The sequence below is a fragment of the Argopecten irradians genome, chromosome 11, assembly GCF_041381155.1.
Source record: "Argopecten irradians isolate NY chromosome 11, Ai_NY, whole genome shotgun sequence".
NCBI lineage: Eukaryota > Metazoa > Mollusca > Bivalvia > Pectinida > Pectinidae > Argopecten > Argopecten irradians.
The window spans coordinates 12533544-12547196 of NC_091144.1; positions in this window are offsets into that span (position 1 = coordinate 12533544).

Below are 13653 nucleotides of genomic sequence, written 5' to 3' on the forward strand. Positions count from 1 at the left end.
CCCCCCCCCCCCCCAGCATGACCCCCCCCCCCCCAGGAGCCCCCATCCCCCCCCCCCCCCCCCCCCCCCCCCCCACCCCCCCCCCCCCCCCCCCCCCCCCCCCCCATCCCCCCCCCCCCCCCCCCCCCCCCCCCCCCCCCCCCCCCCCCCCCCCGTGACCCCCCCCCCCCCCCCCCCCCCCCCCCCCCCCCCCCCCAGGAGCGTGACACCCATCCCCCCCCCCCCCCCCCCCCCCAGCCATCAGGAGCGTGACCCCCATCCCCCCCCCCCATCCCCCCGTGACCCCCCCCCCACCCCCCCGTGACCCCCCCATCAGGAGCGTGACCCCCATCAGGAATTTGACAGCCATCAGGACACCCATTGACCCCCATCAGGAGCCCCCCCCCATCCCCCCCGTGACCCCACCATCAGGAGCCCCCCCCCCCCCCCCCCCCCCCCCCCACCCCCCCCCCCCCCCGTGACACCCCCCCCGTGACCCCCATCCCCCGTGACCCCCCCCATCCCCCGTGACCCCCCCCCCCCCCCCATCCCCCCCCCATCCCCCCCCCCCCCCCCCCCAGGAGCGTGACAGCCATCAGACGTGACCCCCCCCCCCCCCATCCCCCCGTGACCCATCAGGAGTGTGACCCCCCCCCCCCCCCCCCCCCCCCCCCCCCCATCCCCCCCCGTGACCCATCAGTGACCCCGTGACCCCCCCCCCCCCCCCCCCCCCCCCCCCCCCGTGACCCCCATCCCCCCCCCCCCCCCCCCCCCATCCCCCCCCCCCCCCCCCCCCCCCCCCCCCCCCCCACCCCACCCCCCCCCATCCCCCAGCCATCCCCCCCGTGACCCCCATCAGGAGCGTGACCCCCCCCCCCCCCCCCCCCCGTTGACCCCCCCCCCCCCGTGACAGCCACCCCAGCCATCAGGAGCCCCCCCCCCCATCCCCCCCCCCCCCCCCCCCCCCCCAGCGTGACAGCCACCATCATCAGGATAGACCCCATCAGGAGATGACCCCATCAGGAGCATGACCCCCCCCCCCCCCCCACCCCCATCCCCCCCCCCCAGCCATCAGGACAACCCCATCCCCCGTGACCCCCCCACCCCCCCCCCCCCCCCCCCAGGCCCCCCCCCCCCCCATCAGGACGTGACAGCCATGACAGCCATCCCCCCCCATCCCCCGTGACCCATCCCCCCCCCCCCCCCCCATCAGGAGCCCCCCCCCCCCCCCCCCCCCAGCCATCAGGAGACAGCGTGACCCCCCCCCCCCCCCCCCACACCCATCCCCCCCCCCCCCCGTGACACACCCCCCCCCCCCCCATGACGTGACCCCATCCCCCCCGTGACCCATCCCCCCCCCCCCCCCACCCCATCAGGAGCCCCATCCGTGACCCCCCCCCCCCCCCCCCCCCCCCCCCCGTGACCCATCCCCCCCCCCCCCCCCCCCCACCCCACCCCCCACCCATCCCCCCCCCACAACAGTACCATCAGGACCCCCCCCCCCCCCCCCCCCCCCCCCCCCCATCAGGAGCGTGACCCCCCCCACCCAGGAGTGACCCATCCCCCCCCCCCCCATCCCCGTGACCCCCCCCCCCCCGTGACACCCCCCCCCGTGACCCCCATCCCCCCCCCATCAGGAGCCCCCCCCCCCAGTGACAGCCATCAGACCCATCCCCCCCCCCATCAGAGGAACAGCCATCAGGTGACCCCCATCAGGAGCGTGACCCCCCCCCCCCCCCCCCCCCATGACCCAGGACCCCCCCCATGACCCCCCCATCAGGAGCGTGACCCCATCAGGAGCGTGACCCCATCACCCCAGTACACGTGACCCCCATCCCCCCCCCACCCCATCAGGAGTGACCCCCCCCCACCATCCCCCCCCCACCCCCATCAGGAGTGACACCATCCCCCACACCCCATCAGGAGCCCCCCCCCCCCAGGAGCGTGACCCCATCAGGATAGTGACCCACCATCCGTGACAGCCATCAGGAGCGTGACACCCATCCCCCCCCCACATGACAACCCCCCCCCCCCCCCCCCATCAGGAGCGTGACCCCATCAGGAGCGTGACAGCCCCCCCCCCCCCGTGACCCCCATCCCCCCCCCCCCCCCCCATCAGGAGCGTGACCCCCATCAGGAGCGTGAGCCCCATCAGGACCCCATCCCCCCCCCCCCCCCATCCCCCCCCCCCCCCCCCCCCCCAGCCATCAGTGAAGCCTTCCCCCCCCACCCACCCCCCCCCCCCCCCCAACATCAGCGTGACACCCCCCCCCCCCCCCCCCCCCCCCGTGACCCCCCCCCCCCCCCCCGTGACAGCCCCAGCCATCAGGGAGGACCCGTGACCCATCCCCCCCCCCCCCCCCCCCCCATCACCCCCACCCCCCCCCATCAGGAGCTTGACAGCCATCAGGAGCAGGAGTGACAGCCATCAGGAGCGTGACAAGCCATCAGGAACGTGACAGCCATCATATGTCATATGTACTCATTTACCCACTGCACTGCAGAGGTAATGAATTTATGAACAAATTATAATTCTCAAATTCTCAATTGTTTGGTGGTAAATGTATTATTAAAAGCTTTTCTCATAATTGAAGTATAAAAAATATGGCACATATAACTGTAAAACAGTTTTCTTCCTTAAAATTTATCTTTTCATCACACACAGATGAATAAGATATGCAACTCAACAATAACATTTTATTGAGCTGAATACCAATGTTGTAAGAAAACTTTTTATCAATGTGACAACATTTTAATGGATATGACTAACATTTAACAGGACCGGTGTAACAGGAAGGACAAAGTCGCTATGAAGTGGAAGGAAATAACAAATACAAGAGTACATTAAACAGGTAAGTTCCTGATCATGACCAAGCGAACATTCATATCTCAATATATCTATTTTACAGTTAAATTCAGAGAAATGTGTTTGCTTAAAAACAAGTATTAAAAAAGGACAGATTAAAAAAAACAACCTTCGAAGTGGCTGTTTTTATATGCAAACTTTTTATACATGTCATGTGTTTCTCTGTTAGTGGCTTTGATTTTTTCCATACTGCAGACAGCAGTTTGCCTATATCAGTAACTTTGTGCTCAATACAGGTGGCCTCTTAACTTCATCTTTGTTCAAAACAGACAGGCTTCTGGCTCCTGGTCAATTTGAATGATTGTGTACAAAGTTTGGTATGATTCTGGTTTTCTCCCGAAATCTTGACATTTTCTATATATTTAAGGGTACATGATTATGTAATGGATTATCTCCCCTTGGCTTGGACTTGTCTTTTCTTTATTACATTCAGATAAAGTTTAATAATATAACCAATAATTCAACTTAGACAAGATTAATACCATTAAGAAAGATTTTATACATTATTTTTCAATTAATACAGTGTGTAAATTCAACATTTTATGTTTTCAGGATTACTCAGCAAATAATTCTCCGAAAGTGAAGCCCTGCTATAGACAAACCGGTTGACTGATCAAGTTCATGTCACAGATTTGACATACAGCTAAAATACACTTTACATCACAGGTGAGCATTGAAATTTTAATTTCTACTATAGAGAAAATTACCAACCAAATGAAAAAAAAAACCTTTGGAAAGGCCCCTGTGTATACAAGATTTTGATTGGCTGGTTTATTATGAATTTCAAAATTAAACATGTTTTCTCACAACTATGATATGAATTCGGAAATCCAGATTAAATTTCAAAATGGCTATCCTGCTTGAAGTTTGAGCTGAAGGGCCCAAACTTTTTTTCTATCTAGTGTTATATGAGAACCTAGACTTGAATTATAGAAAACAATAGCTAACTATTATTAAACTGTTTTAATAATACATTAAAAAACTTTAAAGATGCTCCATCGGTGACAATTGGTATTTTTCCTCTATCAAAAACAGCAGCAGACGATTGAGTATTTGTCTTCAGTTACAAGAATTACTCACTTTACACCATTCCAACATTGAAAAATTTTACGTCAATATAAAGATATAAAAAATAATCACTTGCATCCCGAAAAAATCCATGCACTATGTCCTATATGGAATGAAGTACTGATTGCGCAAGCACCAAAAGCTGAATAATTTATTTTTATATTATTTTTTTGTGTTAATTAGACATATATACATACACAATTAAACAACCAATTACTGTTCAAATGATAAGTGTCATTTATGTTTCTGTCGGCAGTGGAGCATCTTTAAACAAACTTTAACAGTCTGTGGTCAATGTAGAATTATTTAGTTTGTTGTTATCTAACAAATTGAAAGGTGCAAAATACAAAAACAGCTGATGAAATGAAAATATCCAGAATTTTAGCTCTGTATCAGTAATGGACATGCAATCTCTGGACACAATTTCAATGTAAAATAGCCAAAAAAAAACCCATTCATTATTAAGATTAGATAGTTTAGTTTAAATATTTTTCTGATTTAAATGTGTGCTACATTGATTTGAAGAAAATTGATTTGCAATTGCAATTGGTGCTACACAGCAGACCTGTACAGTGCATCTGTTAGAATAAATTTGAATCTGATTGAATAGCTCGCAAATTAATTTAAGAAGCAGTATAATGTTGTTAAAAATAGATAAATCAAAGTGATATAGGGCAATAGGGTATATAAGAGGTACTTAGATCATAGTCAAAATTGGTCTGAAACATCGTTGGGGGAAGGGTAACAGAGTTTGTATAAATTTTGGCTCTGACCAGGGCAGAAGGGCAGGGTCCAATAGGAGAAATCCCTTAAAATTTCTTACAGTCATTAAGAGTTCTACAGGGAACAGTCTGTATAAATTTTGGCTCTGACCGGGGCAGGACTGAGGTGAGGCAATGGAAACTCGATCACTATCTATAGTAGATGTAAAGTTTCTGCATGGTGTTCTCCAAAAGACTAAGGTGAACTTTTGCGATACTTTGGCGTCCAGTGTCCAGCTGTCAACAATTGACTTTTTCATAACCGCTGGTTAAAATTTAATAAAAAATTGAATTATAGCATCCTTATTTGGTGGTGTGTCAAAATGTACAAATGATAGGGCAGACCCTCCAGGAGCCTGAGAGGCGGGTCAAAAGTGTCAATTTGGCTGTTTCCATATAAATAACTTCTGAAAGTAAGCATTGGATAGCACTCGTATTGCATTTGTAGCATCCTTTTTGGGTGGGGGATACAAAACTGTATAAAATGGTTCGCTATCCCCCCCAAGGCCTGAGGGGCGGGCCAAAATTAAGTGTCAATTTAGCTCTTTCCATATAAATGACTTTTTCTCTGTAACTAGCATTGGGTAGCACTTGTAATGCATTAATTTTTTACCATTTTTATGGGGTTTGGATTCAAAATTGCCATGGTGGGGCCAAAGGGTTAATTTTATGCTATATCCAGTCATAATAGATGATAATGAATAAATTAACCAGATGAGCGCTACTCAGGCCCTCTCTGCCTTTAAACTAGGCAACATTTTGCAAAATAGCCACGATTGCCGTCAACATTTGTTGGGGTCCTGTCCAGAAATAGTTGGTATGACGTCATAGTAACAGTCTGCTTTTATACTTGTATCACAAAGTGTATGTTTTATGTCCTTTTGGCATCTGCCATGTAAAATTGTAATAAGATTATCATGTAATCTTTAAAATTTTTTCAATTAACAGGGACATACAAATGTAAAGAGGTGGCTTATATAACCAGTACAACCTTTTGTTTGGAGGTGGCAGTATCAGTCCAACAGTTTTATAAGGACGGAGAAAGTTGGTCTTCACACGAGATGTAGGTTAAGATACATTTTCTTTATTTTCCGCTTAGATTGGCCATTAGGTTTGACTTGTGACTAAAGCTTTGGTCACAGGTGCCACAATGATAATCCAGGCGGGCTCTGTGATGGCAGTTCAATTTTCTGATTGAAGAACAGACGTTCTACGTAACAGTTGCAATGTTAATTTCATCGCTTTTGTCATCAGCAGCAATGCACCACTCCAAAAGCGTCCACATGAACTAGGGTGTACCGATTTAGGGCGGGATTACTTTTCTAGACGGAAAGAAAGAATATAAGTAATCCGTCCCCCGTAATTATCGGCAACCTTTCCGACTTATAGTTCATGTGGACACTTTAAGGGTAGTGCTGTGCTGTTGGGGGCAACTGCATTGAATTGACTGCGCGATTTGCTGTGGAATGTCCGTTCTTCAAATTGAATATTGAACCGCCATCACAGAAAGCACATCTGGATTGTCATTGTCACAATGATAATCCAGTCAGGCTTTTTGACGGTTGTTTCATTTGATTGAAGAACAGTTCTATGACAATCATAGTCACTTTCATAGTCTTTGTCACTAACAGCGATGCTCCACTCCAAAAGGATAAACAAAAACTAGAGTGTACCGGTTTAGGGCGGGATTACTTTTCTAGACGGAAAGACAGAAAATAAGTAATTCGTCCCCGTAATTATCGGCAACCTTTCCGACTTATAGTTAACGTGGATACTTAAAAGGGTAGTGCTGTGCTGTTGGGGGCAACTACATTGAATTGACTATGCAATTGCTGTAGAACATGTGCACTTCAATTAGAAAATGGAACCACCATCAAAGAAAGCCTGCCTGGATTACCGTTGGGGCACCTGTGACCAAAGTCCACAAGTCAAAGCTGGTATGTCGGCATGAGTCGACTTCCAGAGCCAAATGAAGCGGAAAATTCAGATGCAAAAATTGCAAATGTACCTGGACCTACATGTACATCTTGTGGGGAGGCTCTTCAATCAAAGTTCTCATTCAACTGTTTGGCAAAGATATGGCTATCTTCACAAGGTATGGTTATCGGATAGTGATCACAGAAGACAAGACTGTAGCCTGTAACAATGGAGAAGACATGAAGACTTGAGTGAAGAAAAAAATAACAAACAAGAACCCTTTGTGAGGTAGGCAGATCTGCTATAATGAGGAGGAATGGGTTAGGAAATTTAAAATTTTAAAATTTAAAAATTACAATTATGAAGCAATGTCAGAGAACAAAGCACAAGTGAAAATGGAGGGAAAATAAAACTTGTTGAAATGAACATCTTTGATGCAAAGTTTGGTTTCAGTTATCAAATACATTCTTCAGTTGCAAAATGATTCAATACATGAAAGTTATAGATGATATGATAGAAGTCATTGATGTTAGAATCATTATAATGAATACCTTAATCAAGTATTGAAGTGTTTCATTGACATTCATTGGCAGTATGAATGCCAAGTGGACAGGCAAATTTCATGTACTTAACATCACACGGTAAACATTGAAATTTCAACTTCAGCTATCAAGACAGTGACACCATGAAGATAGTAACAAACGTCAGGATATCATCAGGATAGTGACAACAATCAAGATACCACCAGGACAGTGACAACAATCATGATACCACCAGGATAGTGACAACATTCGAATACTACCAGGATAGTAACAAACATCAGGATATCATCAGGATAGTGACAACAATCGGATACCACCAGGATAGTGACAACAATCGAATACCACCAGGATAGTGACAACAATCAAGATACCACCAGGATAGTGACAACAATCATGATACCACCAGGATAGTGACAACAATCATGATACCACCAGGATAGTGACAACAATCATGATACCACCAGGATAGTGACAACAATCCAAGATACCACCAGGATAGTGACAACAATCATGATACCACCAGGATAGTGGTACCACCAGGATAGTGACAAACAATCGATGATACCACCAGGATAGTGACAACAATCATGATACCACCAGGATAGTGACAACAATCATGATACCACCAGGATAGTGACAACAATCATGATACCACCAAGATAGTGACAACAATCATGATACCACCAGGATAGTGACAAAACAATCATGACCCGTTGACAACAACCACCAGGATAGTGACAACAATCATGATACCATCAGGATAGTGATATCTTCCAGGATAGTGACAACAATCATGATACCACCAGGATAGTGACAACAATCAGATCATGATATACAACCATGATACCAGGATAGTGGCAACAATCATGATACCATCAGGATAGTGATACTTCCAGGATAGTGACAACAATCATGATACCACCAGGATAGTAGCAACAATCATGATACCATCAGGATAGTGACAACAAATCATTATACCACCAGGATAGTGACAACAATTGGATACCACCAGGATAGTGACAACAATCGGATACCACCAGGATAGTGACAACAATCGGATACCACCAGGATAGTGACAACAATCAAGATACCACCAGGATAGTGACAACCAGCAGGAAAGCGACAACCATCAGGATATCATCAGGATAGTGACAACAGTCAGAATAGCAACCATCAGGATAGCAACAACCATCAGTAAGTTTGAACAATTTAGTAGTTTATGAAAGTAATCAATGTTTGACAGTAGAGAAATATGTCAAGTTGGTGGAATTAAGGAAAGTATTTTCTTGTAAGTTTTTAAATGTTTTCAGGCAAATTGAATCTTACCATTTGGCCCAGTATTTCAAAACACTTATCTTGACATTTTTAAAGGTATCAGAGAGAAAACTAAATTATTCTGTTAAGTTAGGAACAACAAGAGATCCAGAGTGATCCAGAAGATTTAATTGTATCACTGCATTTCAAAGATTTATTTTGGTTGGTTGATAAGATTAATTAGATTAAATTTAAATATCAACAATAAGGATCATTAAGGTGAACCTCTCATGTATACAATGTGTTGCATGGTGAAGTGCATATGCATTTTGGGAGGTTGTAGTATGATCGCCTTGTTCCAAATTGTAATTGTGGAACTTTTTATAGTTCGATCTACTGAAGCATGTTGATAAAGATACTGAACAAATACAACCATTTACATTATACTAAAAATGGCAAACCAGTCCTTCCACTCCCTTTATCAACATAATGGTGCGTCATGGCCAAGGGTCAAAAGTGAGCTAGTGTCAAGGGAGACTTAAGAAGAAGAATGTTAGTACATTAATTCTTTTAAAAGAAGAAAGCCAATTAATTTATCAAAACAGAAACCCCCATAATTTGAAAATAAGGCTGTAAGGTTAATTATATAATCAAATTAATGTACCTTTTATAAGCAATTAACATTGCAGAACAGAAGATAAAATTCTAAATTCTTTTCTGATTTTATTTTCCAATTTCAAACTACTTGTATTTTCCAATTAATTCAGAATGTTTTGTTATAAAAACAACATTTTTGTTAAATTGCTATATTTTAGTCTATGAGGTCCAGTTGGGTCATTGCTCTTATAATTACCAGTATATTTTTGAAAACGATTCTTATTCATTATAACCTTCCATCATGCCCTGCATTAATCTATCTTATACAAAGTTAGCCATGTTGTAAACAAACTACAAATTTGATTTTCAAATTTTGTTTTATAGTATTCAGTTGAAGAATATAGAAAAGTAAAGTTCTTTAATCCTTATACTCACTCTGCAAGACATTGACAAATAAACCTCCCAACTGACAGGACACAAACGACTAGACGGGACTGACATGGGAGGCGCTTACGAACTGACCCTATCATTAAAACTACTAATTCACATTCTCACTCCAAAGGACTTCTTTCCTATATTCTTTAGTATTAATATTACCATAAATTTCAAAATTGTATACATTGTTATTTTATCAAACATATAAATTAAATTCATTGAAAACATTTTGTTGGAAATACATTGTAAGTGTTAATTTTAACTTTTTATCCTTCTACACATACTGGCTTGAGCTTTATGGCCATCTGTCTTATAGACTATATATAGCTTTGTTTTTATGCTAAAATTTCCAAGAAAAAAATATAATACAAAAATCATTGAATAATTAACATGTTGGGAATTTTTACTTATTTCAACAAGGTTTTAATATTTGGACCAAGATGTAACAAGTTTGATAAATTTTAACATTATAATATCATTGAGAAGTATTTTTAATTAAGGAGATTTCTCCCATTATTTCTAAATAACGCATAAATGTCAATATCTTTAATCAATAAAAATATACTTAACAAAAATTCATAATACTTGCAGCTGTATTAAATTATGGGGGTTATAAATGTCGTTTTGAAACAAATATGCAATATAATATTTATGTAATACTTATTTTCAAATGAGGCACCTGTTCAGCATTATTAGGTCGTTTAAGCACTTGAAGAGCTTGAGGCATCTGTCAATAATCAAACACATCAACACAAACTAAACCATGAGTTGTCTCCCTTACCATGAACCTGCCATCTAAAGGAGTCAACTGTATTTGTTTTAAAATTGTTCTTACAATTTTTCTTTTGGTGCAATGAGTGATCATTTTGTGGCAGGTTCAATACAGTACTATAAGTATTTGAAATAGGAATTTGAGTGGTACATATCCTCTGGGCCTCTTGATAATTTCTTATTTTGTACAATTGGTATTGCTTACAAAATTTTTTATACAAAGTCATATAATAAACTTTCTAAATTGGGAACTTATTTTGTTGATCTACAGTCATTCAATTCATGAAGCTTTTATAACTACTATCATTTTGTTTCAAAATTTCATATTTTATTACATTTTTCTTAATTCCATCAAATACAAACTGTTTCCATGCAGTCACAACATTGATTAAAAGCTTGTAAATATTTCAATGAATATCAGCTCATAATTTGTGCTATGAAGCATGGTTTAGTTCCATAACATCAAATAGCAGAGGGCTGCAATTTTGTTTAAAAATACCTTTGGATTAAAAATATTGTCCAAGAGAGAAGATGAAAATGGGATTTTGTGATAAAATTTTAGATATTATGGGCTCTTTTGATCTTATAGATATCTGGCGTAAACAAAACAAGGATACAAATAAATAAAGATATATACTAGGCATCAGTGCATTGCCCAAATAATAAACAAACAAGGTTAGTTTACTTCTGTTATCTTCTGACTTGACTACTGTGATAAAGATAGTGACATTGGAATCAGTTATAGGTCAGACCATAGTCCAATATATATAGTAATAGAATTCATAGATCAAATAACGGAAAAGGATCATAGAAATTCAATTGTAGTTTGCTGCGAGATCAGGAAAATGTAACATTTAGTAAAACTATGTGTAAATGAGATAATAAATCAATGCAGAAAACCCTGAAGTATAAGATCGGAATCTTAGACCAACTTTTAGAATAATTAAGTGACTCCTTGCTTTGGGAAATTGTAAAATTTACTGTAAGAGGCATGAGCTCAGAAAAAGAGGGTTTTAGGGCGGAGGAAAAAATCTAGCCAAATAAAGATGGAAAATAGAAGTAATACTAAATACTAGAGAAAAGACACTTTGAGGAGAACTAATTCCCAATATTATCAAAAAAAATGGTGAAGAGGTTACTGATTTGGCAGATATATGTATATAGTACACAAACAAAAACTTAAATATAAAAACTTCTACACAAAGAAAAATTTAGAGATAATTCCACATACTTTCTTTGATGAAACAAATCAATTTATAAATACATTATCAGCTGCACAAAGTCATCAATTAGAAGGCCAGCTCGAATACTGTAAGTGTCTACATGTATTCTCAATTAAATAATATATATATATGAAAAATGACATTCAAGTCACCTTGTATAGATGGTTATAATATAGAATTATACAAATGTGTTTTGTTAAATATTTATACTTGTTTGATATGTTCTCTACATCAGGCACATACAGAGATATGAGAAAATGTATTTCTAAGGAAGAAAAAATCTCAATTATATATAAAGAACTCCTTGAATTTGGAGGCCCATTACACCTTTAAAAGTTGCTTATGAAATTGCATCATCTGTTATTTTGAATTTGAAAAAAATTATAAGTGATACAGAAAAAGGATTTATATTGGGAAATGTAGTAGATTTATGCATATTTATAAAAATCACAGAAAAAAAATATTTCTGGACTTGTATGTATATAAATAATTTTATCAGTGTCTCAGTGATTGATTTTGAAAAAGTTTTTGATTCCTTGGAATTTTATTTTTATTTGACTCGCTATGTTTTTATGGTTTTGGACCTTCGATTATTCAATGTATTATATCCTTAGTTCCTGTTGTATTACCAATAAAGAGCATTGCTCGGTTTTCGTTTTTGAAGTACAACATGGGGTGAGGCAGGTTAACCCCTTGAGTCTGTGTATTTTTTATTTTATATGTAGAACTCCTTAGTTCGGCTTTAAAAATCAACCAAACTATGGATGGTATTTGAACTGTAAACATGCAGATGACACATCACTTACATTATCTAATGATCCAGTTAATCTCTTAAAACAACATAAAACATCTTGGCAGATTTAAACTCAGAAAATAAAATTGTGTAAGAAGGGGTTGTGGGCTTAAATTTTTACCAAATAATAAATTATTGTGGGACCATCAGGGTAATTCTTTGAATTTCTAGGTATCAAATAAAAAATTTCCAAAAAGCAAACATCTGAAGATAATTACAATGAAAAATGAATCAATTCAAATATTATTATCAAAAGATTGGTAATTTAGAAAATTATCTTTTATTGGAGACGTAACTATTATTAGACTTCGCCTATTTTTATTCAAACATTGATGGTCCTTCCTGACCCTCCCTCACATATTACTGATGAATTGCAGAAAACGTTTTTGTGAGATGGAAAGCCAGATAAAATAAAGAGGAATGTTATTTACAGTGATTTTATAAATGGAGTTTATACCTACCACATGTTTTGACTTTTTGCCATGCTATTAAGATGCCTTAATAAATGGATAAAGAAAGTTGTTTGAGTCCTTTAACCATTCAGAATGGAAGATTTCACTTTTAGACAGTAGAATGGGTTGGATTTCTTCAAACTGACTAAAGAAGATTTAATAGTTATCGAAAGAAAAAATAATATTTTTTCAAAAGAAGAATTTTTTACCCCATAAGAAATAACTAACCTATTTTTTTCAACAATTCCATAAAAATCATTTATGAGAGATGATGCAAAAGAAAAAAAAAACTACGACTTATATAATGGTTAATGTATGGCACTTGAATTTTTTTGTCCTGAATACAATTTTATAGAATATTATGGAGTCATCAATGCCATACTAAGAAACTGGAAAGAAATACTGAATAATTCAAGATTCAGGAAATTGATTTAACATTGCAAAAAAATTATCAGAACAAATTTCAACATTAGCATGTAGTGCTATTCTTGTGACAAACATGTAATTTAACAATTAAATGACTTATAAAATATCACAGACAAAATTATACACTGATAGACTTTACAATGACACAGAAACATTAAGATGTATATTGAAAGCATAGTCACAGGACAGTGGCGTAGGAAGATGAAATGTAATGGGGGGCAAAGGTCCTTAATATTTTGTAAAAAAAACACCTATAGATAGTGGCGTCGCTAACAGGAAATTAATGATTACACAAATAAGCGGGTATCTCCCGGGAAAAATATTACAAGTTAGAAAGACTGAGAAGAGTTTTACTATGTATTTTGATGATTTTGCGAGCGCCGAAGGCTCTTTGACACAAAATTTAGTTGTTAGGGGGTCCGGGATTCTACCCCGGGAAAAAATTTTATGATGCAAATGGCTAAGATAAGTTTTATGATGTATTTTGAGGAATTTGTGAGTGCTGAAGGCACGAGATTTTGTTGTTTGTGGGTCCAGGGGTCTCCCCCCACCCCCCGACCCCCCCAGAA